This window comes from Brienomyrus brachyistius, chromosome 2 (genome assembly GCF_023856365.1).
Source record: "Brienomyrus brachyistius isolate T26 chromosome 2, BBRACH_0.4, whole genome shotgun sequence".
Taxonomy (NCBI): Eukaryota; Metazoa; Chordata; class Actinopteri; order Osteoglossiformes; family Mormyridae; genus Brienomyrus; species Brienomyrus brachyistius.
In genome coordinates, this window is record NC_064534.1 from 44222885 (window position 1) to 44245912 (window position 23028).

Sequence of the window (23028 nt, forward strand, 5' to 3'; positions counted from 1 at the left end):
TTGCTGGTGGTAGAAGCGGTCTGGTGAATTTTTAGAGAGAAGAGGCCGTCGATGTTTGAATGTAGAAAATTGTTCTGGCTGCAGCCTGCAGTATGGACTTGTTGGTGTGTGTAGCTCCCAGTGTTCTGACAGCGCGACGTTTTGGGGAAGCATGTGATTCAACAGCTACCAGTGGGCTTCGTGCGGCAGAGATTTTGTGGCTGTTAGCGGAGTTGATAACAGAGGGTTGTTAAGAGAAGCCTGCATGAGGTAGGCAAAGGAGTAATGTTTGCCGGCGGGGGACGTGCGGCGATTAACCTGTGCGGTAGTGAAAAGGAGTTAAAGAGAAGGAAGTGTGCGGATGCGGAAAGAATGGAATAATTGTGGTAGGCTGCCGGCTGAGTAGTTTGGTGAATGTTTGGTGTGGGTCCGGCACTGCCGATTGGATGGTGGTGCTGCAGTGTGAGTCAGATAAAAAAAAAAAAAAAACAGGAGTAGGATCCAATGGGACTAACTGGTATGTATAGACGCGTGTAATGCAAAAGGGCTATTTTTGGTAGCATCTCTCGCTTACGGCCATACCACCCTGAACGCGCCCGATCTCGTCTGATCTCGGAAGCTAAGTAGGGTAGGGTCTGGTTAGTACTTGAATGGGAGACCACCTGGGAATACCAGGTGCTGTAAGCTTTTCTCACTTTTACTTTATACAGGGGGCGCTCCACTTCACGATTAATTTAAATCTATCACTCCCCTTCCATTTTACTATATTATATATTTCTTTTTTCTCTCATTCATAAAGGCAGCTTTTAGAAACCGTTTTACTCTAAATACTGCCTGGTAATTCTAGGTGCTGTAAGCTGTTCGTGCCTTTATTCCACCAGCGCGCGATCTTCTCACAAACTTGAAGACTGTCACTCCCCATTCACGTTTTACAACTTATTGTTAATGATAAAGAGACAGCTTTTTACACACAGTTTTAAACAAAGTACTGATATAATTCCTCTTCAACTCACCGCTTTGTTTTCTATGCAAAAACCACTTCGCCACAGAAGACTCGATATTATTGGCAAAGCAAGGTCTGCTCTTCTCCTCCCTTCAAAACTTGCTAAAAGCTGTATTTAAAAGAGCAGGTTGGCCGGGGTAATTCACACCCTTCAATGCCAGATTAATGTTTAGGTTAGTGGGAGTCACAGAGGAATTAGGGATGGAAACTTCTTTGCTGGTGGTAGAAGCGGTCTGGTGAATTTTTAGAGAGAAGAGGCCGTCGATGTTTGAATGTAGAAAATTGTTCTGGCTGCAGCCTGCAGTATGGACTTGTTGGTGTGTGTAGCTCCCAGTGTTCTGACAGCGCGACGTTTTGGGGAAGCATGTGATTCAACAGCTACCAGTGGGCTTCGTGCGGCAGAGATTTTGTGGCTGTTAGCGGAGTTGATAACAGAGGGTTGTTAAGAGAAGCCTGCATGAGGTAGGCAAAGGAGTAATGTTTGCCGGCGGGGGACGTGCGGCGATTAACCTGTGCGGTAGTGAAAAGGAGTTAAAGACAAGGAAGTGTGCGGATGCGGAAAGAATGGAATAATTGTGGTAGGCTGCCGGATGAGTAGTTTGGTGAATGTTTGGTGTGGGTCCGGCACTGCCGATTGGATGGTGGTGCTGCAGTGTGAGTCAGATAAAAAAAAAAAAAACAGCAGTAGGATCCAATGGGACTAACTGGTATGTATAGACGCGTGTAATGCAAAAGGGCTATTTTTGGTAGCGTCTCTCGCTTACGGCCATACCACCCTGAACGCGCCCGATCTCGTCTGATCTCGGAAACTAAGCAGGTTAGGGTCTGGTTAGTACTTGAATGGGAGACCACCTGGGAATACCAGGTGCTGTAAGCCTTTCTCACTTTTACTTTATACAGGGGGCGCTAAACTTCACGATTAATTTAAATCTATCACTCCCCTTCCATTTTACTATTTTATATATTTCTTTTTTCTCTCATTCATAAAGGCAGGTTTTACACACCGTTTTACTCTAAATACTGCCTGGTAATTCTAGGTGCTGTAAGCTCTTCGTGCCTTTATTCCACCAGGGCGCGATCTTCTCACAAACTTGAAGACTGTCACTCCCCATTCACGTTTTACAACTTATTGTTAATGATAAAGAGACAGCTTTTTACACACAGTTTTAAACAAAGTACTGATATAATTCCTCTTCAACTCACCGCTTTGTTTTCTATGCAAAAACCACTTCACCACAGAAGACTCGTTATTATTGGCATAGCAAGGTCTGCTCTTCTCCTCCTTTCAAAACTTGCTAAAAGCTGTATTTAAAAGAGCAGGTTGGCCGGGGTAATTCACACCCTTCAATGCCAGCTTAATGTTTAGGTTAGTGGGAATCACAGAGGAATTAGGGATGGAAACTTCTTTGCTGGTGGTAGAAGCGGTCTGGTGAATTTTTAGAGAGAAGAGGCCGTCAATGTTTGAATGTAGAAAATTGTTCTGGCTGCAGCCTGCAGTATGGACTTGTTGGTGTGTGTAGCTCCCAGTGTTCTGACAGCGCGACGTTTTGGGGAAGCATGTGATTCAGCAGCTACCAGTGGGCTTCGTGCGGCGGAGATTTTGTGGCTGTTAGTGGAGTTGATAACAGAAGGTCATTAAGAGAAGCCTGCATGCGGTAGGCAAAGGAGTAATGTTTGCCGGCGGGGGACGTGCGGCGATTAACCTGTGCGGTAGTGAAAAGGACTTAAAGAGAAGGAAGTGTGCGGATGCGGAAAGAATGGAATAATTGTGGTTGGCTGCCGGCTGAGTAGTTTGGTGAATGTTTGGTGTGGGTGCGGCGCTGCCGATTGGATGGTGGTGCTGCAGTGTGAGTCAGATAAAAAAAAAAAAAAAAACAGGAGTAGGATCCAATGGGACTAACTGGCATGTATAGAGGCGTGTAATGCAAAAGGGCTGTTTTTGGTAGTGTCTCTCGCTTATGGCCATACCACCCTGAACACGCCTGATCTCGTCTGATCTCGGAAGCTAAGTGGGGTAGGGTCTGGTTAGTACTTGGATGGGAGACTGCCTGGGAATACCACGTGCTGTAAGCTTTTCTCACTTTTACTTTAAACGGGGGGCGCTCCACTTCACGATTAATTTAAATCTATCACTCCCCTTCCATTTTACTATTTTATATATATATATATTTTTTCTCTCATTCATAAAGGCAGCCTTTACACACCGTTTTACTCTAAATACTGCCTGGTAATTCTAGGTGCTGTTAGCTGTTCGTGCCTTTATTCCACCAGGGCGCGATCTTCTGACAAACTTGAAGACTGTCACTCCACATTCACGTTTTACAACTTATTGTTAATAATAAAGAGACAGCTTTTTACACACAGTTTTAAACAAAGTACTGATATAATTCCTCTTAAACTCACCGCTTTGTTTTCTATGCAAAAACCACTTCGCCACAGAATATTCGATATTATTGGCATATTATCTGCTCTTCTCCTCCGTTCAAAACTTGCTAAAAGCTGTATTTAAAAGAGCAGGTTGGCCGGGGTAATTCACACCCTTCAATGCCAGATTAATGTTTAGGTTAGTGGGAATCACAGAGGAATTAGGGATGGAAACTTCTTTGCTGGTGGTAGAAGCGGTCTGGTGAATTTTTAGAGAGAAGAGGCCGTCGATGTTTGAATGTAGAAAATTGTTCTGGCTGCAGCCTGCAGTATGGACTTGTTGGCGTGTGTAGCTCCCAGTGTTCTGACAGCGTGACATTTTGGGGAAGCATGTGATTCAACAGCAACCAGTGGGCTTCGTCCGGCGGAGATTTTGTGGCTGTTAGCGGAGTTGATAACAGAGGGTCTTTAAGAGAAGCCTGCATGCGGTAGGCAAATGAGTAATGTTTGCCGGCGGGGGACGTGCGGCGATTAACCTGTTCGGTAGTGAAAAGGAATTAAAGAGAAGGAAGTGTGCGGATGCGGAAAGAATGGAATAATTGTGGTAGGCTGCCGGCTGAGTAGTTTGGTGAATGTTTGGTGTGGGTGCGGCGCTGCCGATTGGATGGTGGTGCTGCAGTGTGAGTCAGATAAAAAAAAAAAAAAACAGGAGTAGGATCCAATGGGACTAACTGGCATGTATAGAGGCGTGTAATGCAAAAGGGCTGTTTTTGGTAGTTTTTCTCGCTCACAGCCATACCACCCTGAACACGCCCGATCTCGTCCGATCTCAGAAGCCATGCAGGATAGGGTCTGGTTAGTACTTGGATGGGAGACCTACTGGGATTACCCTGTGCTGTAAGCTTTTCTCACTTTTACTTTATACAGGGGGCGCTCCACTTCACGATTAATTTAAATCTAGCACTCCCCTTCCATTTTACTATTTTATATATATATATTTTTTCTCTCATTCATAAAGGCAGGTTTTACACACCGTTTTACTCTGAATACTGCCTGGTAATTCTAGGTGCTGTAAGCTGTTCGTGCCTTTATTTCACCAGGGCGCGATCTTCTCACAAACTTGAAGACTGTCACTCCCCATTCACGTTTTACAACTTATTGTTAATGATAAAGAGACAGCTTTTTACACACAGTTTTAAACAAAGTACTGATATAATTCCTCTTCAACTCACCGCTTTGTTTTCTATGCAAAAACCACTTCACCACAAAAGACTCGATATTATTGGCATAGCAAGGTCTGCTCTTCTCCTCCTTTCAAAACTTGCTAAAAGCTGTATTTAAAAGAGCAGGTTGGCCATGGTAATTCACACACTTCAATGCCAGCTTAATGTTTAGGTTAGTGGGAATCACAGAGGAATTAGGGATGGAAACTTCTTTGCTGGTGGTAGAAGCGGTCTGGTGAATTTTTAGAGAGAAGAGGCCGTCGATGTTTGAATGTAGAAAATTGTTCTGGCTGCAGCCTGCAGTATGGATTTGTTCGTGTGTGTAGCTCCCAGTGTTCTGACAGCGCGACGTTTTGGGGAAGCATGTTATTCAGCAGCTACCAGTGGGCTTCGTGCGGCGGAGATTTTGTGGCTGTTAGCGGAGTTGATAACAGAGAGTCGTTAAGAGAAGCCTGCATGCGGTAGGCAAAGGAGTAATGTTTGCCGGCGGGGGACGTGTGGCGATTAACCTGTGCGGTAGTGAAAAGGAGTTAAAGAGAAGGAAGTGTGCGGATGCGGAAAGAATGGAATAATTGTGGTAGGCTGCCGGCTGAGTAGTTTGGTGAATGTTTGGTGTGGGTCCGGCACTGCCGATTGGATGGTGGTGCTGCAGTGTGAGTCAGATAAAAAACAAAAAAAACAGGAGTAGGATCCAATGTGACTAACTGGCATGTATAGAGGCGTTTAATGCAAAAGGGCTGTTTTTAGTAGCGTCTCTTGCTTATGGCCATACCACCCTGAACACGCCTGATCTTGGAAGCTAAGCAGGGTAGGGTCTGGTTAGTACTTGGATGGGAGACTGCCTGGGAATACCAGGTGCTGTAAGCTCTTCTCACTTTTACTTTATACAGGGGGCGCTCCACTTCACGATTAATTTAAATCTAGCACTCCCCTTCCATTTTACTATTTTATATATATATATTTTTTCTCTCTTTCATAAAGCCAGCTTTTAGAAACCGTTTTGCTCTAAATACTTCCTGGTAATTCTAGGTGCTGTAAGCTGTTCGTGCCTTTATTCCACCAGGGCGTGATCTTCTCACAAACTTGAAGACTGTCACTCCCCATTCACGTTTTACAACTTATTGTTAATGATAAAGAGACAGCTTTTTACACACAGTTTTAAACAAAGTACTGATATTATTCCTCTTCAACTGACCGCTTTGTTTTCTATGCAAAAACCACTTCGCCACAGAAGACTCGATATTATTGGCATAGCAAGTTCTGCTCATTTCCTTTCAAAACTTGCTAAAAGCTGTATTTAAAAGAACAGATTGGCCGGGGTAATTCACACCCTTCAATGCCAGATTAATGTTTAGGTTAGTGGGAATCACAGAGGAATTAGGGATGGAAACTTCTTTGCTGGTGGTAGAAGCGTTCTGGTGAATTTTTAGAGAGAAGAGGCCGTCGATGTTTGAATGTAGAAAATTGTTCTGGCTGCAGCCTGCAGTATGGACTTGTTCGTGTGTGTAGCTCCCAGTGTTCTGACAGCGCGACGTTTTGGGGAAGCATGTTATTCAGCAGCTACCAGTGGGCTTCGTGCGGCGGAGATTTTGTGGCTGTTAGCGGAGTTGATAACAGAGAGTCGTTAAGAGAAGCCTGCATGCAGTAGGCAAAGGAGTAATGTTTGCCGGCGGGGGACGTGCGGCGATTAACCTGTGCGGTAGTGAAAAGGAGTTAAAGAGAAGGAAGTGTGCGGATGCGGAAAGAATGGAATAATTGTGGTAGGCTGCCGGCTGAGTAGTTTGGTGAATGTTTGGTGTGGGTCCGGCACTGCCGATTGGATGGTGGTGCTGCAGTGTGAGTCAGATAAAAAACAAAAAAAACAGGAGTAGGATCCAATGTGACTAACTGGCATGTATAGAGGCGTTTAATGCAAAAGGGCTGTTTTTAGTAGTGTCTCTCGCTTATGACCATACCACCCTGAACACGCCTGATCTTGGAAGCTAAGCAGGGTAGGGTCTGGTTGGTACTTGGATGGGAGACTGCCTGGGAATACCAGGTGCTGTAAGCTTTTCTCACTTTTACTTTATACAGGGGGAGCTCCACTTCACGATTAATTTCAATCTATCACTCCCCTTCCATTTTACTATATTATATATATATATTTTTTCTCTCTTTCATAAAGCCAGCTTTTAGAAACCGTTTTGCTCTAAATACTTCCTGGTAATTCTAGGTGCTGTAAGCTGTTCGTGCCTTTATTCCACCAGGGCGTGATCTTCTCACAAACTTGAAGACTGTCACTCCCCATTCACGTTTTACAACTTATTGTTAATGATAAAGAGACAGCTTTTTACACACAGTTTTAAACAAAGTACTGATATTATTCCTCTTCAACTGACCGCTTTGTTTTCTATGCAAAAACCACTTCGCCACAGAAGACTCGATATTATTGGCATAGCAAGTTCTGCTCTTCTCCTTTCAAAACTTGCTAAAAGCTGTATTTAAAAGAACAGATTGGCCGGGGTAATTCACACCCTTCAATGCCAGATTAATGTTTAGGTTAGTGGGAATCACAGAGGAATTAGGGATGGAAACTTCTTTGCTGGTGGTAGAAGCGTTCTGGTGAATTTTTAGAGAGAAGAGGCCGTCGATGTTTGAATGTAGAAAATTGTTCTGGCTGCAGCCTGCAGTATGGACTTGTTCGTGTGTGTAGCTCCCAGTGTTCTGACAGCGCGACGTTTTGGGGAAGCATGTTATTCAGCAGCTACCAGTGGGCTTCGTGCGGCGGAGATTTTGTGGCTGTTAGCGGAGTTGATAACAGAGGGTCGTTAAGAGAAGCCTGCATGCAGTAGGCAAAGGAGTAATGTTTGCTGGCGGGGGACGTGCGGCGATTAACCTGTGCGGTAGTGAAAAAGAGTTAAAGAGAAGGAAGTGTGCGGATGCGGAAAGAATGGAATAATTGTGGTAGGCTGCCGGCTGAGTAGTTTGGTGAATGTTTGGTGTGGGTCCGGCGCTGCCGATTGGATGGTGGGGCTGCAGTGTGAGTCAGATAAAAAAAAAAAAAAAAAACATTAGTAGGATCCAATGGGACCAACTGGCATGTATAGAGGCGTGTAATGCAAAAGGGCTGTTTTTGGTAGCATCTCTCGCTTACGGCCATACCACCCTGAACACGCCTGATCTCGGAAGCCAAGCACGGTAGGGTCTGGTTAGTACTTGGATAGGAGACTGCCTGGGAATACCAGGTGCTGTAAGCTTTTCTCACTTTTACTTTATACAGGGGGCGCTCCACTTCACGATTAATTTAAATCTAGCACTCCCCTTCCATTTTACTATTTTATATATATATTTTTTTTCTCTCTTTCATAAAGCCAGCTTTTAGAAACCGTTTTACTCTAAATACTTCCTGGTAATTCTAGGTGCTGTAAGCTGTTCGTGCCTTTATTCCACCAGGGCGCGATCTTCTCACAAACTTGAAGACTGTCACTCCCCATTCACGTTTTACAACTTATTGTTAATGATAAAGAGACAGCTTTTTACACACAGTTTTAAACAAAGTACTGATATTATTCCTCTTCAACTGACCGCTTTGTTTTCTATGCAAAAACCACTTCGCCACAGAAGACTCGATATTATTGGCATAGCAAGTTCTGCTCTTCTCCTTTCAAAACTTGCTAAAAGCTGTATTTAAAAGAACAGATTGGCCGGGATAATTCACACCCTTCAATGCCAGATTAATGTTTAGGTTAGTGGGAATCACAGAGGAATTAGGGATGGAAACTTCTTTGCTGGTGGTAGAAGCGGTCTGGTGAATTTTTAGAGAGAAGAGGCCGTCGATGTTTGAATGTAGAAAATTGTTCTGGCTGCAGCCTGCAGTATGGACTTGTTCGTGTGTGTAGCTCCCAGTGTTCTGACAGCGCGACGTTTTGGGGAAGCATGTGATTCAGCAGCTACCAGTGGGCTTCGTGCGGCGGAGATTTTGTGGCTGTTAGCGGAGTTGATAACAGAGGGTCGTTAAGAGAAGCCTACATGCAGTAGGCAAAGGAGTAATGTTTGCCGGCGGGGGACGTGCGGCGATTAACCTGTGCGGTAGTGAAAAGGAGTTAAAAAGAAGGAAGTGTGCGGATGCGGAAAGAATGGAATAATTGTGGTAGGCTGCCGGCTGAGTAGTTTGGTGAATGTTTGGTGTGGGTCCGGCGCTGCCGATTGGATGGTGGGGCTGCAGTGTGAGTCAGATAAAAAAAAAAAAAAAAAACATTAGTAGGATCCAATGGGACCAACTGGCATGTATAGAGGCGTGTAATGCAAAAGGGCTGTTTTTGGTAGCATCTGTCGCTTACGGCCATACCACCCTGAACACGCCTGATCTCGGAAGCCAAGCACGGTAGGGTCTGGTTAGTACTTGGATAGGAGACTGCCTGGGAATACCAGGTGCTGTAAGCTTTTCTCACTTTTACTTTATACAGGGGGCGCTCCACTTCACGATTAATTTAAATCTAGCACTCCCCTTCCATTTTACTATTTTATATATATATTTTTTTTCTCTCTTTCATAAAGCCAGCTTTTAGAAACCGTTTTACTCTAAATACTTCCTGGTAATTCTAGGTGCTGTAAGCTGTTCGTGCCTTTATTCCACCAGGGCGCGATCTTCTCACAAACTTGAAGACTGTCACTCCCCATTCACGTTTTACAACTTATTGTTAATGATAAAGAGACGGCTTTTTACACACAGTTTTAAACAAAGTACTGATATTATTCCTCTTCAACTGACGCTTTGTTTTCTATGCAAAAACCACTTCGCCACAGAAGACTCGATATTATTGGCATAGCAAGTTCTGCTCTTCTCCTTTCAAAACTTGCTAAAAGCTGTATTTAAAAGAACAGATTGGCCGGGGTAATTCACACCTTTCAATGCCAGCTTAATGTTTAGGTTAGTGGGAATCACAGAGGAATTAGGGATGGAAACTTCTTTGCTGGTGGTAGAAGCGGTCTGGTGAATTTTTAGAGAGAAGAGGCCGTCGATGTTTGAATGTAGAAAATTGTTCTGGCTGCAGCCTGCAGTATGGACTTGTTGGTGTGTGTAGCTCCCAGTGTTCTGACAGCGCGACGTTTTGAGGAAGCATGTTATTCAGCAGCTACCAGTGGGCTTCGTGCGGCGGAGATTTTGTGGCTGTTAGCGGAGTTGATAACAGAGAGTCGTTAAGAGAAGCCTGCATGCGGTAGGCAAAGGAGTAATGTTTGCCGGCGGGGGACGTGCGGCGATTAACCTGTGCGGTAGTGAAAAGGAGTTAAAAAGAAGGAAGTGTGCGGATGCGGAAAGAATGGAATAATTGTGGTAGGCTGCCGGCTGAGTAGTTTGGTGAATGTTTGGTGTGGGTCCGGCGCTGCCGATTGGATGGTGGTGCTGCAGTGTGAGTCAGATAAAAAAAAAAAAAAAGAACATTAGTAGGATCCAATGGGACCAACTGGCATGTATAGAGGCGTGTAATGCAAAAGGGCTGTTTTTGGTAGCATCTCTCGCTTACGGCCATACCACCCTGAACACGCCCGATCTTGTCTGATCTCGGAAGCCAAGCAGGGTAGGGTCTGGTTAGTACTTGGATTGGAGACCTCCTGGGAATACCAGGTGCTGTAAGCTTTTCTCACTTTTACTTTATACAGGGGGCGCTCCACTTCACGATTAATTTAAATCTATCACTCCCCTTCCATTTTACTATTTTATATATATATATATATATATATTTTTCTCTCATTCATAAAGGCAGCTTTTACACACCGTTTTACTCTAAATACTTCCTGGTAATTCTAGGTGCTGTAAGCTGTTCGTGCCTTTATTCCACCAGGGCGCGATCTTCTCACAAACTTGAAAACTGTCACTCCCCATTCACGTTTTACAACTTATTGTTAATGATAAAGAGACAGCTTTTTACACACAGTTTTAAACAAAGTACTGATATTATTCCTCTTCAACTGACCGCTTTGTTTTCTATGCAAAAACCACTTCGCCACAGAAGACTCGATATTATTGGCATAGCAAGTTCTGCTCTTCTCCTTTCAAAACTTGCTAAAAGCTGTATTTAAAAGAACAGATTGGCCGGGGTAATTCACACCCTTCAATGCCAGCTTAATGTTTAGGTTAGTGGGAATCACAGAGGAATTAGGGATGGAAACTTCTTTGCTGGTGGTAGAAGCGGTCTGGTGAATTTTTAGAGAGAAGAGGCCGTCGATGTTTGAATGTAGAAAATTGTTCTGGCTGCAGCCTGCAGTATGGACTTGTTGGTGTGTGTAGCTCCCAGTGTTCTGACAGCGCAACGTTTTGGGGAAGCATGTGATTCAGCAGCTACCAGTGGGCTTCGTGCGGCGGAGATTTTGTGGCTGTTAGCGGAGTTGATAACAGAGGGTCGTTAAGAGAAGCCTGCATGCAGTAGGCAAAGGAGTAATGTTTGCTGGCGGGGGACGTGCGGCGATTAACCTGTGCGGTAGTGAAAAGGAGTTAAAGAGAAGGAAGTGTGCGGATGCGGAAAGAATGGAATAATTGTGGTAGGCTGCCGGCTGAGTAGTTTGGCGAATGTTTGGTGTGGGTCCGGCGTTGTCGATTGGATGGTGGGGCTGCAGTGTGAGTCAGATAAAAAAAAAAAAAAAAACCAGGAGTAGGATCCAATGGGACCAACTGGCATGTATAGAGGCGTGTAATGCAAAAGGGCTGTTTTTGGTGGCGTCTCTCGCTTATGGCCATACCACCCTGAACACGCCCGATCTCGTCTGATCTCGGAAGCTAAGCAGGGTAGTGTCTGGTTAGTACTTGGATGGGAGACCACCTGGGAATACCATGTGCTGTAAGCTTTTCTCACTTTCACTTTATACAGGGGGCGCTCCACTTCACGATTAATTTAAATCTATCACTCCCCTTCCATTTTACTATTTTATATATATATTTTTATTTTCTCTCTTTCATAAAGGCAGCTTTTACACACCGTTTTACTCTAAATACTGCCTGGTAATTCTAGGTGCTGTAAGCTCTTCGTGCCTTTATTCCACCAGGGCGCGATCTTCTCACAAACTTGAAGACTGTCACTCCCCATTCACGTTTTACAACTTATTGTTAATGATAAAGAGACAGCTTTTTACACACAGTTTTAAACAAAGTACTGATATTATTCCTCTTCAACTGACCGCTTTGTTTTCTATGCAAAAACCACTTCGCCACAGAAGACTCGATATTATTGGCATAGCAAGTTCTGCTCTTCTCCTTTCAAAACTTGCTAAAAGCTGTATTTAAAAGAACAGATTGGCCGGGGTAATTCACACCCTTCAATGCCAGCTTAATGTTTAGGTTAGTCGGAATCACAGAGGAATTAGGGATGGAAACTTCTTTGCTGGTGGTAGAAGCGGTCTGGTGAATTTTTAGAGAGAAGAGTCCGTCGATGTTTGAATGTAGAAAATTGTTCTGGCTGCAGCCTGCAGTATGGACTTGTTGGTGTGTGTAGCTCCCAGTGTTCCGACAGCGCGACGTTTTGGGGAAGCATGTGATTCAGCAGCTACCAGTGGGCTTCGTGCGGCGGAGATTTTGTGGCTGTTAGCGGAGTTGATAACAGAGGGTCGTTAAGAGAAGCCTGCATGCAGTAGGCAAAGGAGTAATGTTTGCCGGCGGGGGACGTGCGGCGATTAACCTGTGCGGTAGTGAAAAGGAGTTAAAAAGAAGGAAGTGTGCGGATGCGGAAAGAATGGAATAATTGTGGTAGGCTGCCGGCTGAGTAGTTTGGTGAATGTTTGGTGTGGGTCCGGCGCTGCCGATTGGATGGTGGGGCTGCAGTGTGAGTCAGATAAAAAAAAAAAAAAGAACATTAGTAGGATCCAATGGGACCAACTGGCATGTATAGAGGCGTGTAATGCAAAAGGGCTGTTTTTGGTAGCATCACTCGCTTACGGCCATACCACCCTGAACATGCCCAATCTCGTCTGATCTCGGAAGCCAAGCAGGGTAGGGTCTGGTTAGTACTTGGATGGGAGACCTCCTGGGAATACCAGGTGCTGTAAGCTTTTCTCACTTTTACTTTATACAGGGGGCGCTCCACTTCACGATTAATTTAAATCTATCACTCCCCTTCCATTTTACTATTTTATATATATATTTTTTTTTTCTCTCATTCATAAAGGCAGGTGCTGTAAGCTGTTCGTGCATTTATTCCACCAGGGCGCGATCTTCTCACAAACTTGAAGACTGTCACTCCCCATTCACGTTTTACAACTTATTGTTAATGATAAAGAGACAGCTTTTTACACACAGTTTTAAACAAAGTACTGATATTATTCCTCTTCAACTGACCGCTTTGTTTTCTATGCAAAAACCACTTCGCCACAGAAGACTCGATATTATTGGCATAGCAAGTTCTGCTCTTCTCCTTTCAAAACTTGCTAAAAGCTGTATTTAAAAGAACAGATTGGCCGGGGTAATTCACACCCTTCAATGCCAGCTTAATGTTTAGGTTAGTGGGAATCACAGAGGAATTAGGGATGGAAACTTCTTTGCTGGTGGTAGAAGCGGTCTGGTGAATTTTTAGAGAGAAGAGGCCGTCGATGTTTGAATGTAGAAAATAGTTCTGGCTGCAGCCTGCAGTATGGACTTGTTGGTGTGTGTAGCTCCCAGTGTTCTGACAGCGCGACGTTTTGGGGAAGCATGTGATTCAGCAGCTACCAGTGGGCTTCGTGCGGCGGAGATTTTGTGGCTGTTAGCGGAGTTGATAACAGAGGGTCGTTAAGAGAAGCCTGCATGCAGTAGGCAAAGGAGTAATGTTTGCCGGCGGGGGACGTGCGGCGATTAACCTGTGCGGTAGTGAAAAGGAGTTAAAAAGAAGGAAGTGTGCGGATGCGGAAAGAATGGAATAATTGTGGTAGGCTGCTGGCTGAGTAGTTTGGTGAATGTTTGGTGTGGGTCTGGCGCTGCCGATTGGATGGTGGTGCTGCAGTGTGAGTCAGAGAAAAAAAAAAAAAACCAGGAGTAGGATCCAATGGGACTAACTGGCATGTATAGACGCGTGTAATGCAAAAGGGCTGTTTTTGCTCGCGTTTCTCGCTTATGGCCATACCACCCTGAACACACCCGATCTCATCCGATCTCGGAAGTCAAGCAGGGTAGGGTCTGGTTAGTACTTGGATGGGAGACATCCTGGGAATACCAGGTGCTGTAAGCTTTTCTCACTTTTACTTTATACAGGTGGCGCTCCACTTCACGATTAATTTAAATCTATCACTCCCCTTCCATTTTCCTATTTTATATATATATATATATTTTTCTCTCATTCATAAAGGCAGCTTTTAGAAACCGTTTTACTCTAAATACTTCCTGGTAATTCTAGGTGCTGTAAGCTGTTCGTGCCTTTATTCCACCAGGGCGCGATCTTCTCACAAACTTGAAGACTGTCACTCCCCATTCACGTTTTACAACTTATTGTTAATGATAAAGAGACAGCTTTTTACACACAGTTTTAAACAAAGTACTGATATTATTCCTCTTCAACTGACCGCTTTGATTTCTATGCAAAAACCACTTCGCCACAGAAGACTCGATATTATTGGCATAGCAAGTTCTGCTCTTCTCCTTTCAAAACTTGCTAAAAGCTGTATTTAAAAGAACAGATTGGCCGGGGTAATTCACACCCTTCAATGCCAGCTTAATGTTTAGGTTAGTGGGAATCACAGAGGAATTAGGGATGGAAACTTCCTTGCTGGTGGTAGAAGCGGTCTGGTGAATTTTTAGAGAGAAGAGGCCGTCGATGTTTGAATGTAGAAAATAGTTCTGGCTGCAGCCTGCAGTATGGACTTGTTGGTGTGTGTAGCTCCCAGTGTTCTGACAGCGCGACGTTTTGGGGAAGCATGTGATTCAGCAGCTACCAGTGGGCTTCGTGCGGCGGAGATTTTGTGGCTGTTAGCGGAGTTGATAACAGAGGGTCGTTAAGAGAAGCCTGCATGCAGTAGGCAAAGGAGTAATGTTTGCCGGCGGGGGACGTGCGGTGATTAACCTGTGCGGTAGTGAAAAGGAGTTAAAAAGAAGGAAGTGTGCGGATGCGGAAAGAATGGAATAATTGTGGTAGGCTGCCGGCTGAGTAGTTTGGTGAATGTTTGGTGTGGGTCTGGCGCTGCCGATTGGATGGTGGTGCTGCAGTGTGAGTCAGATAAAAAAAAAAAAAACCAGGAGTAGGATCTAATGGGACTAACTGGCATGTATAGACGCGTGTAATGCAAAAGGGCTGTTTTTGCTCGCGTCTCTTGCTTATGGCCATACCACCCTGAACACGCCCGATCTCATCCGATCTCGGAAGCCAAGCAGGTTAGGGTCTGGTTAGTACTTGGATGGGAGACCTCCTGGGAATACCAGGTGCTGTAAGCTTTTCTCAGTTTTACTTTATACAGGGGGCGCTCCACTTCACGATTAATTTAAATCTATCACTCCCCTTCCATTTTACTATTTTATATATATATATATTTTTCTCTCATTCATAAAGGCAGCTGTTACACACCGTTTTACTTTAAATACTTCCTGGTAATTCTAGGTGCTGTAAGCTGTTCGTGCCTTTATTCCACCAGGGCGCGATCTTCTCACAAACTTGAAGACTGTCACTCCCCATTCACGTTTTACAACTTATTGTTAATGATAAAGAGACAGCTTTTTACACACAGTTTTAAACAAAGTACTGATATTATTCCTCTTCAACTGACCGCTTTGTTTTCTATGCAAAAACCACTTCGCCACAGAAGACTCGATATTATTGGCATAGCAAGTTCTGCTCTTCTCCTTTCAAAACTTGCTAAAAGCTGTATTTAAAAGAACAGATTGGCCGGGGTAATTCACACCCTTCAATGCCAGCTTAATGTTTAGGTTAGTGGGAATCACAGAGGAATTAGGGATGGAAACTTCTTTGCTGGTGGTAGAAGCGGTCTGGTGAATTTTTAGAGAGAAGAGGCCGTCGATGTTTGAATGTAGAAAATAGTTCTGGCTGCAGCCTGCAGTATGGACTTGTTGGTGTGTGTAGCTCCCAGTGTTCTGACAGCGCGACGTTTTGGGGAAGCATGTGATTCAGCAGCTACCAGTGGGCTTCGTGCGGCGGAGATTTTGTGGCTGTTAGCGGAGTTGATAACAGAGGGTCGTTAAGAGAAGCCTGCATGCGGTAGGCAAAGGAGTAATGTTTGCCGGCGGGGGACGTGCGGCGATTAACCTGTGCGGTAGTGAAAAGGAGTTAAAAAGAAGGAAGTGTGCGGATGCGGAAAGAATGGAATAATTGTGGTAGGCTGCCGGCTGAGTAGTTTGGTGAATGTTTGGTGTGGGTCCGGCGCTGCCGATTGGATGGTGGGGCTGCAGTGTGAGTCAGATAAAAAAAAAAAAAAAACCAGGAGTAGGATCCAATGGGACTAACTGGTATGTATAGACGCGTGTAATGCAAAAGGGCTGTTTTTGGTAGCATCTCTCGCTTGCGGCCATACCACCCTGAACACGCCCGATCTCGTCTGATCTCGGAAGCCAAGCAGGGTAGGGTCTGGTTAGTACTTGGATGGGAGACCTCCTGGGAATACCAGGTGCTGTAAGCCTTTCTCACTTTTACTTTATACAGGGGGCGCTCCACTTCACGATTAATTTAAATCTATCACTCCCCTTCCATTTTACTATTTTATATATATATATATTTTTTTTTTTTTCTCATTCCTAAAGGCAGCTTTTAGAAACCGTTTTACTCTAAACACTTCCTGGTAATTCTAGGTGCTGTAAGCTGTTCGTGCCTTTATTCCACCAGGGCGCGATCTTCTCACAAACTTGAAGACTGTCACTCCCCATTCACGTTTTACAACTTATTGTTAATGATAAAGAGACAGCTTTTTACACACAGTTTTAAACAAAGTACTGATATTATTCCTCTTCAACTGACCGCTTTGTTTTCTATGCAAAAACCACTTCGCCACAGAAGACTCGATATTATTGGCATAGCAAGTTCTGCTCTACTCCTTTCAAAACTTGCTAAAAGCTGTATTTAAAAGAACAGATTGGCCGGGGTAATTCACACCCTTCAATGCCAGCTTAATGTTTAGGTTAGTGGGAATCACAGAGGAATTAGGGATGGAAACTTCTTTGCTGGTGGTAGAAGCGGTCTGGTGAATTTTTAGAGAGAAGAGGCCGTCGATGTTTGAATGTAGAAAATTGTTCTGGCTGCAGCCTGCAGTATGGACTTGTTGGTGTGTGTAGCTCCCAGTGTTCTGACAGCGCGACGTTTTGGGGAAGCATGTGATTCAGCAGCTACCAGTGGGCTTCGTGCGGCGGAGATTTTGTGGCTGTTAGCGGAGTTGATAACAGAGGGTCGTTAAGAGAAGCCTGCATGCAGTATGCAAAGGAGTAATGTTTGCCGGCGGGGGACGTGCGGCGATTAACCTGTGCGGTAGTGAAAAGGAGTTAAAAAGAAGGAAGTGTGCGGATGCGGAAAGAATGGAATAATTGTGGTAGGCTGCCGGCTGAGTAGTTTGGTGAATGTTTGGTGTGGGTCCGGCGCTGCCGATTGGATGGTGGGGCTGCAGTGTGAGTCAGATAAAAAAAAAAAATCAGGAGTAGGATCCAATGGGACTAACTGGCATGTATAGACGCGTGTAATGCAAAAGGGCTGTTTTTGGTAGCATCTCTCGCTTACGGCCATACCACCCTGAACATGCCTGATCTCGGAAGCTAAGCAGGGTAGGGTCTGATTAGTAGTTGGATGGGAGACCACCTGGGAATACCAGGTGCTGTAAGCTTTTCTCACTTTTACTTTATACAGGGGGCGCTCCACTTCACGATTAATTTAAATCTATCACTCCCCTTCCATTTTACTATTTTATATATATATTTTTTTTTTTTTCTCTCATTCCTAAAGGCAGCTTTTAGAAACCGTTTTACTCTAAATACTTCCTGGTAATTCTAGGTGCTGTAAGCTGTTCGTGCCTTTATTCCAACAGGGCGCGATCTTCTCACAAACTTGAAGACTGTCACTCCCCATTCACGTTTTACAACTTATTGTTAATGATAAAGAGACAGCTTTTTACACACAGTTTTAAACAAAGTACTGATATTATTCCTCTTCAACTGACCGCTTTGTTTTCTATGCAAAAACCACTTCGCCACAGAAGACTCGATATTATTGGCATAGCAAGTTCTGCTCTTCTCCTTTCAAAACTTGCTGAAAGCTGTATTTAAAAGAACAGATTGGCCGGGGTAATTCACACCCTTCAATGCCAGCTTAATGTTTAGGTTAGTGGGAATCACAGAGGAATTAGGGATGGAAACTTCTTTGCTGGTGGTAGAAGCGGTCTGGTGAATTTTTAGAGAGAAGAGGCCGTCGATGTTTGAATGTAGAAAATTGTTCTGGCTGCAGCCTGCAGTATGGACTTGTTGGTGTGTGTAGCTCCCAGTGTTCTGACAGCGCGACGTTTTGGGGAAGCATGTGATTCAGCAGCTACCAGTGGGCTTCGTGCGGCGGAGATTTTGTGGCTGTTAGCGGAGTTGATAACAGAGGGTCGTTAAGAGAAGCCTACATGCAGTAGGCAAAGGAGTAATGTTTGCTGGCGGGGGACGTGCGGCGATTAACCTGTGCGGTAGTGAAAAGGAGTTAAAAAGAAGGAAGTGCGCGGATGCGGAAAGAATGGAATAATTGTGGTAGGCTGCCGGCTGAGTAGTTTGGTGAATGTTTGGTGTGGGTCCGGCGCTGCCGATTGGATGGTGGGGCTGCAGTGTGAGTCAGATAAAAAAAAAAAAAACAGGAGTAGGATCCAATGGGACTAACTGGCATGTATAGACGCGTGTAATGCAAAAGGGCTGTTTTTGGTAGCATCTCTCGCTTACGGCCATACCACCCTGAACACGCCCGATCTCGTCTGATCTCGGAAGCCAAGCAGGGTAGGGTCTGGTTAGTACTTGGATGGGAGACCTCCTGGGAATACCAGGTGCTGTAAGCCTTTCTCACTTTTACTTTATACAGGGGGCGCTCCACTTCACGATTAATTTAAATCTATCACTCCCCTTCCATTTTACTATTTTATATATATATATTTTTTCTCTCTTTCATAAAGCCAGCTTTTAGAAACCGTTTTACTCTAAATACTTCCTGGTAATTCTAGGTGCTGTAAGCTGTTCGTGCCTTTATTCCACCAGGGCGCGATCTTCTCACAAACTTGAAGACTGTCACTCCCCATTCACGTTTTACAACTTATTGTTAATGATAAAGAGACAGCTTTTTACACATAGTTTTAAACAAAGTACTGATATTATTCCTCTTCAACTCACCGCTTTGTTTTCTATGCAAAAACCACTTCACCACAAAAGACTCGATATTATTGGCATAGCAAGGTCTGCTCTTCTCCTCCTTTCAAAACTTGCTAAAAGCTGTATTTAAAAGAGCAGGTTGGCCATGGTAATTCACACACTTCAATGCCAGCTTAATGTTTAGGTTAGTGGGAATCACAGAGGAATTAGGGATGGAAACTTCTTTGCTGGTGGTAGAAGCGGTCTGGTGAATTTTTAGAGAGAAGAGGCCGTCGATGTTTGAATGTAGAAAATTGTTCTGGCTGCAGCCTGCAGTATGGACTTGTTGGTGTGTGTAGCTCCCAGTGATCTGACAGCGCGACGTTTTGGGGAAGCATGTGATTCAGCAGCTACCAGTGGGCTTCGTGCGGCGGAGATTTTGTGGCTGTTAGCGGAGTTGATAACAGAGGGTCGTTAAGAGAAGCCTACATGCAGTAGGCAAAGGAGTAATGTTTGCTGGCGGGGGACGTGCGGCGATTAACCTGTGCGGTAGTGAAAAGGAGTTAAAAAGAAGGAAGTGTGCGGATGCGGAAAGAATGGAATAATTGTGGTAGGCTGCCGGCTGAGTAGTTTGGTGAATGTTTGGTGTGGGTCCGGCGCTGCCGATTGGATGGTGGGGCTGCAGTGTGAGTCAGATAAAAAAAAAAAAAAACAGGAGTAGGATCCAATGGGACTAACTGGCATGTATAGACGCGTGTAATGCAAAAGGGCTGTTTTTGGTAGCATCTCTCGCTTACGGCCATACCACCCTGAACACGCCCGATCTCGTCTGATCTCGGAAGCCAAGCAGGGTAGGGTCTGGTTAGTACTTGGATGGGAGACCTCCTGGGAATACCAGGTGCTGTAAGCCTTTCTCACTTTTACTTTATACAGGGGGCGCTCCACTTCACGATTAATTTAAATCTATCACTCCCCTTCCATTTTACTATTTTATATATATATATTTTTTCTCTCTTTCATAAAGCCAGCTTTTAGAAACCGTTTTACTCTAAATACTTCCTGGTAATTCTAGGTGCTGTAAGCTGTTCGTGCCTTTATTCCACCAGGGAGCGATCTTCTCACAAACTTGAAGACTGTCACTCCCCATTCACGTTTTACAACTTATTGTTAATGATAAAGAGACAGCTTTTTACACATAGTTTTAAACAAAGTACTGATATTATTCCTCTTCAACTGACCGCTTTGTTTTCTATGCAAAAACCACTTCACCACAAAAGACTCGATATTATTGGCATAGCAAGGTCTGCTCTTCTCCTCCTTTCAAAACTTGCTGAAAGCTGTATTTAAACGAGCAGGTTGGCCATGGTAATTCACACACTTCAATGCCAGCTTAATGTTTAGGTTAGTGGGAATCACAGAGGAATTAGGGATGGAAACTTCTTTGCTGGTGGTAGAAGCGGTCTGGTGAATTTTTAGAGAGAAGAGGCCGTCGATGTTTGAATGTAGAAAATTGTTCTGGCTGCAGCCTGCAGTATGGACTTGTTGGTGTGTGTAGCTCCCAGTGATCTGACAGCGCGACGTTTTGGGGAAGCATGTGATTCAGCAGCTACCAGTGGGCTTCGTGCGGCGGAGATTTTGTGGCTGTTAGCTGAGTTGATAGCAGTGGGTCGTTAAGAGAAGCCTGCATGCGGTAGGCAAATGAGTAATGTTTGCCGGCGGGGGACGTGCGGCGATTAACCTGTGAGGTAGTGAAAAGGAGTTAAAGAGAAGGAAGTGTGCGGATGCGGAAAGAATGGAATAATTGTGGTAGGCTGCCGGCTGAGTAGTTTGGTGAATGTTTGGTGTGGGTCCGGCGCTGCCGATTGGATGGTGGGGCTGCAGTGTGAGTCAGATAAAAAAAAAAAAAAGAACATTAGTAGGATCCAATGGGACCAACTGGCATGTATAGAGGCGTGTAATGCAAAAGGGCTGTTTTTGGTAGCGTCTCTCGCTTACGGCCATACCACCCTGAACACGCCCGATCTCGTCTCATCTCGGAAACTAAGCAGGGTAGGGTCTGGTTAGTACTTGGATGGGAGACCACCTGGGAATACCAGGTGCTGTAAGCTTTTCTCACTTTTACTTTATACAGGGGGCGCTCCACTTCACGATTAATTTAAATCTAGCACTCCCCTTCCATTTTACTATTTTATATATATATATATTTTCTCTCTTTCATAAAGCCAGCTTTTAGAAATCGTTTTACTCTAAATACTTCCTGGTAATTCTAGGTGCTGTAAGCTGTTCGTGCCTTTATTCCACCAGGGCACGATCTTCTCACAAACTTGAAGACTGTCACTCCCCATTCACGTTTTACAACTTATTGTTAATGATAAACAGACAGCTTTTTACACACAGTTTTAAACAAAGTACTGATATTATTCCTCTTCAACTGACCACTTTGTTTTCTATGCAAAAACCACTTCGCCACAGAAGACTCGATATTATTGGCATAGCAAGCTCTGCTCTTCTCCTTTCAAAACTTGCTAAAAGCTGTATTTAAAAGAACAGATTGGCCGGGGTAATTCACACCCTTCAATGCCAGCTTAATGTTTAGGTTAGTGGGAATCACAGAGGAATTAGGGATGGAAACTTCTTTGCTGGTGGTAGAAGCGGTCTGGTGAATTTTTAGAGAGAAGAGGCCGTCGATGTTTGAATGTAGAAAATTGTTCTGGCTGCAGCCTGCAGTATGGACTTGTTGGTGTGTGTAGCTCCCAGTGTTCTGACAGCGCGACGTTTTGGGGAAGCATGTGATTCAGCAGCTACCAGTGGGCTTCGTGCGGCGGAGATTTTGTGGCTGTTAGCGGAGTTGATAACAGAGGGTCGTTAAGAGAAGCCTGCATGCAGTAGGCAAAGGAGTAATGTTTGCCGGCGGGGGACGTGCGGCGATTAACCTGTGCGGTAGTGAAAAGGAGTTAAAGAGAAGGAAGTGTGCGGATGCGGAAAGAATGGAATAATTGTGGTAGGCTGCCGGCTGAGTAGTTTGGTGAATGTTTGGTGTGGGTCCGGCGCTGCCGATTGGATGGTGGGGCTGCAGTGTGAGTCAGATAAAAAAAAAAAAAAGAACATTAGTAGGATCCAATGGGACCAACTGGCATGTATAGAGGCGTGTAATGCAAAAGGGCTGTTTTTGGCAGCGTCTCTCGCTTACGGCCATACCACCCTGAACATGCCTGATCTCGGAAGCTTAGCAGGGTTGGGTCTGGTTAGTATTTGGATGGGAAACCACCTGGGAGTACCAGGTGCTGTAAGCTTCTCTCACTTTTACTTTGTACAGGGGGCGCTCCACTTCACGAATAATTTAAATCTAGCACTCCCCTTCCATTTTACTATTTTATATATATATTTTTTTTCTCTCATTCATAAAGGCAGCTTTTACACACCGTTTTACTCTAAATACTGCCTGGTAATTCTAGGTGCTGTAAGCTGTTCGTGCCTTTATTCTACCAGGGCGCGATCTTCTCACAAACTTGAAGACTGTCACTCCCCATTCACATTTTACAACTTATTGTTAATGATAAACAGACAGCTTTTTACACACAGTTTTAAACAAAGTACTGATATTATTCCTCTTCAACTCACCGCTTTGTTTTCTATGCAAAAACCACTTCACCACAAAAGACTCGATATTATTGGCATAGCAAGGTCTGCTCTTCTCCTCCTTTCAAAACTTGCTAAAAGCTGTATTTAAAAGAGCAGGTTGGCCATGGTAATTCACACACTTCAATGCCAGCTTAATGTTTAGGTTAGTGGGAATCACAGAGGAATTAGGGATGGAAACTTCTTTGCTGGTGGTAGAAGCGGTCTGGTGAATTTTTAGAGAGAAGAGGCCGTCGATGTTTGAATGTAGAAAATTGTTCTGGCTGCAGCCTGCAGTATGGACTTGTTGGTGTGTGTAGCTCCCAGTGATCTGACAGCGCGACGTTTTGGGGAAGCATGTGATTCAGCAGCTACCAGTGGGCTTCGTGCGGCGGAGATTTTGTGGCTGTTAGCTGAGTTGATAGCAGTGGGTCGTTAAGAGAAGCCTGCATGCGGTAGGCAAATGAGTAATGTTTGCCGGCGGGGGACGAGCGGCGATTAACCTGTTCGGTAGTGAAAAGGACTTAAAGAGAAGGAAGTGTGCGGATGCGGAAAGAATGGAATAATTGTGGTAGGCTGCCGGCTGAGTAGTTTGGTGAATGTTTGGT

At 44.6% G+C, this 23028-nt stretch overlaps 2 protein-coding genes, 12 non-coding genes and 7 pseudogenes across 14 annotated transcripts in view; 19 read left to right on the plus strand and 2 right to left on the minus strand.

The window, feature by feature from the left end:
• The window catches only part of LOC125715120 (uncharacterized), a 1180389-nt gene that overhangs the window by 1076856 nt on the left and 80505 nt on the right, over nucleotides 1-23028 (minus strand). The window lies entirely within an intron of this gene.
• The window catches only part of LOC125715114 (uncharacterized), a 935270-nt gene that overhangs the window by 829969 nt on the left and 82273 nt on the right, over nucleotides 1-23028 (minus strand). The gene's annotated exons all lie outside the window — the stretch shown is intronic.
• LOC125733570 (5S ribosomal RNA) lies at nucleotides 548-666 on the plus strand. The gene has a single exon (XR_007392911.1). It is a non-coding gene; the product is annotated as a 5S ribosomal RNA (ribosomal RNA).
• On the plus strand, nucleotides 1741-1859 carry LOC125736127 (5S ribosomal RNA). The gene has a single exon (XR_007395410.1). It is a non-coding gene; the product is annotated as a 5S ribosomal RNA (ribosomal RNA).
• LOC125731264 (5S ribosomal RNA) lies at nucleotides 2937-3055 on the plus strand. Its single transcript, XR_007391550.1, has one exon. It is a non-coding gene; the product is annotated as a 5S ribosomal RNA (ribosomal RNA).
• On the plus strand, nucleotides 4132-4250 carry LOC125732145 (5S ribosomal RNA; annotated as a pseudogene).
• Nucleotides 5328-5436, plus strand: LOC125732015 (5S ribosomal RNA; annotated as a pseudogene).
• LOC125732167 (5S ribosomal RNA) lies at nucleotides 6511-6619 on the plus strand (annotated as a pseudogene).
• LOC125732011 (5S ribosomal RNA) lies at nucleotides 7697-7805 on the plus strand (annotated as a pseudogene).
• Nucleotides 8883-8991, plus strand: LOC125732012 (5S ribosomal RNA; annotated as a pseudogene).
• Nucleotides 10068-10186, plus strand: LOC125737062 (5S ribosomal RNA). The gene has a single exon (XR_007396328.1). It is a non-coding gene; the product is annotated as a 5S ribosomal RNA (ribosomal RNA).
• LOC125736998 (5S ribosomal RNA) lies at nucleotides 11273-11391 on the plus strand. The gene has a single exon (XR_007396265.1). It is a non-coding gene; the product is annotated as a 5S ribosomal RNA (ribosomal RNA).
• On the plus strand, nucleotides 12470-12588 carry LOC125736105 (5S ribosomal RNA). Its single transcript, XR_007395388.1, has one exon. It is a non-coding gene; the product is annotated as a 5S ribosomal RNA (ribosomal RNA).
• Nucleotides 13621-13739, plus strand: LOC125734140 (5S ribosomal RNA). Its single transcript, XR_007393464.1, has one exon. It is a non-coding gene; the product is annotated as a 5S ribosomal RNA (ribosomal RNA).
• On the plus strand, nucleotides 14817-14935 carry LOC125734730 (5S ribosomal RNA). Its single transcript, XR_007394033.1, has one exon. It is a non-coding gene; the product is annotated as a 5S ribosomal RNA (ribosomal RNA).
• On the plus strand, nucleotides 16013-16131 carry LOC125733498 (5S ribosomal RNA). The gene has a single exon (XR_007392842.1). It is a non-coding gene; the product is annotated as a 5S ribosomal RNA (ribosomal RNA).
• Nucleotides 17211-17319, plus strand: LOC125731956 (5S ribosomal RNA; annotated as a pseudogene).
• Nucleotides 18398-18516, plus strand: LOC125732447 (5S ribosomal RNA). Its single transcript, XR_007391827.1, has one exon. It is a non-coding gene; the product is annotated as a 5S ribosomal RNA (ribosomal RNA).
• LOC125732448 (5S ribosomal RNA) lies at nucleotides 19594-19712 on the plus strand. The gene has a single exon (XR_007391828.1). It is a non-coding gene; the product is annotated as a 5S ribosomal RNA (ribosomal RNA).
• Nucleotides 20792-20910, plus strand: LOC125737187 (5S ribosomal RNA). The gene has a single exon (XR_007396453.1). It is a non-coding gene; the product is annotated as a 5S ribosomal RNA (ribosomal RNA).
• On the plus strand, nucleotides 21987-22095 carry LOC125732121 (5S ribosomal RNA; annotated as a pseudogene).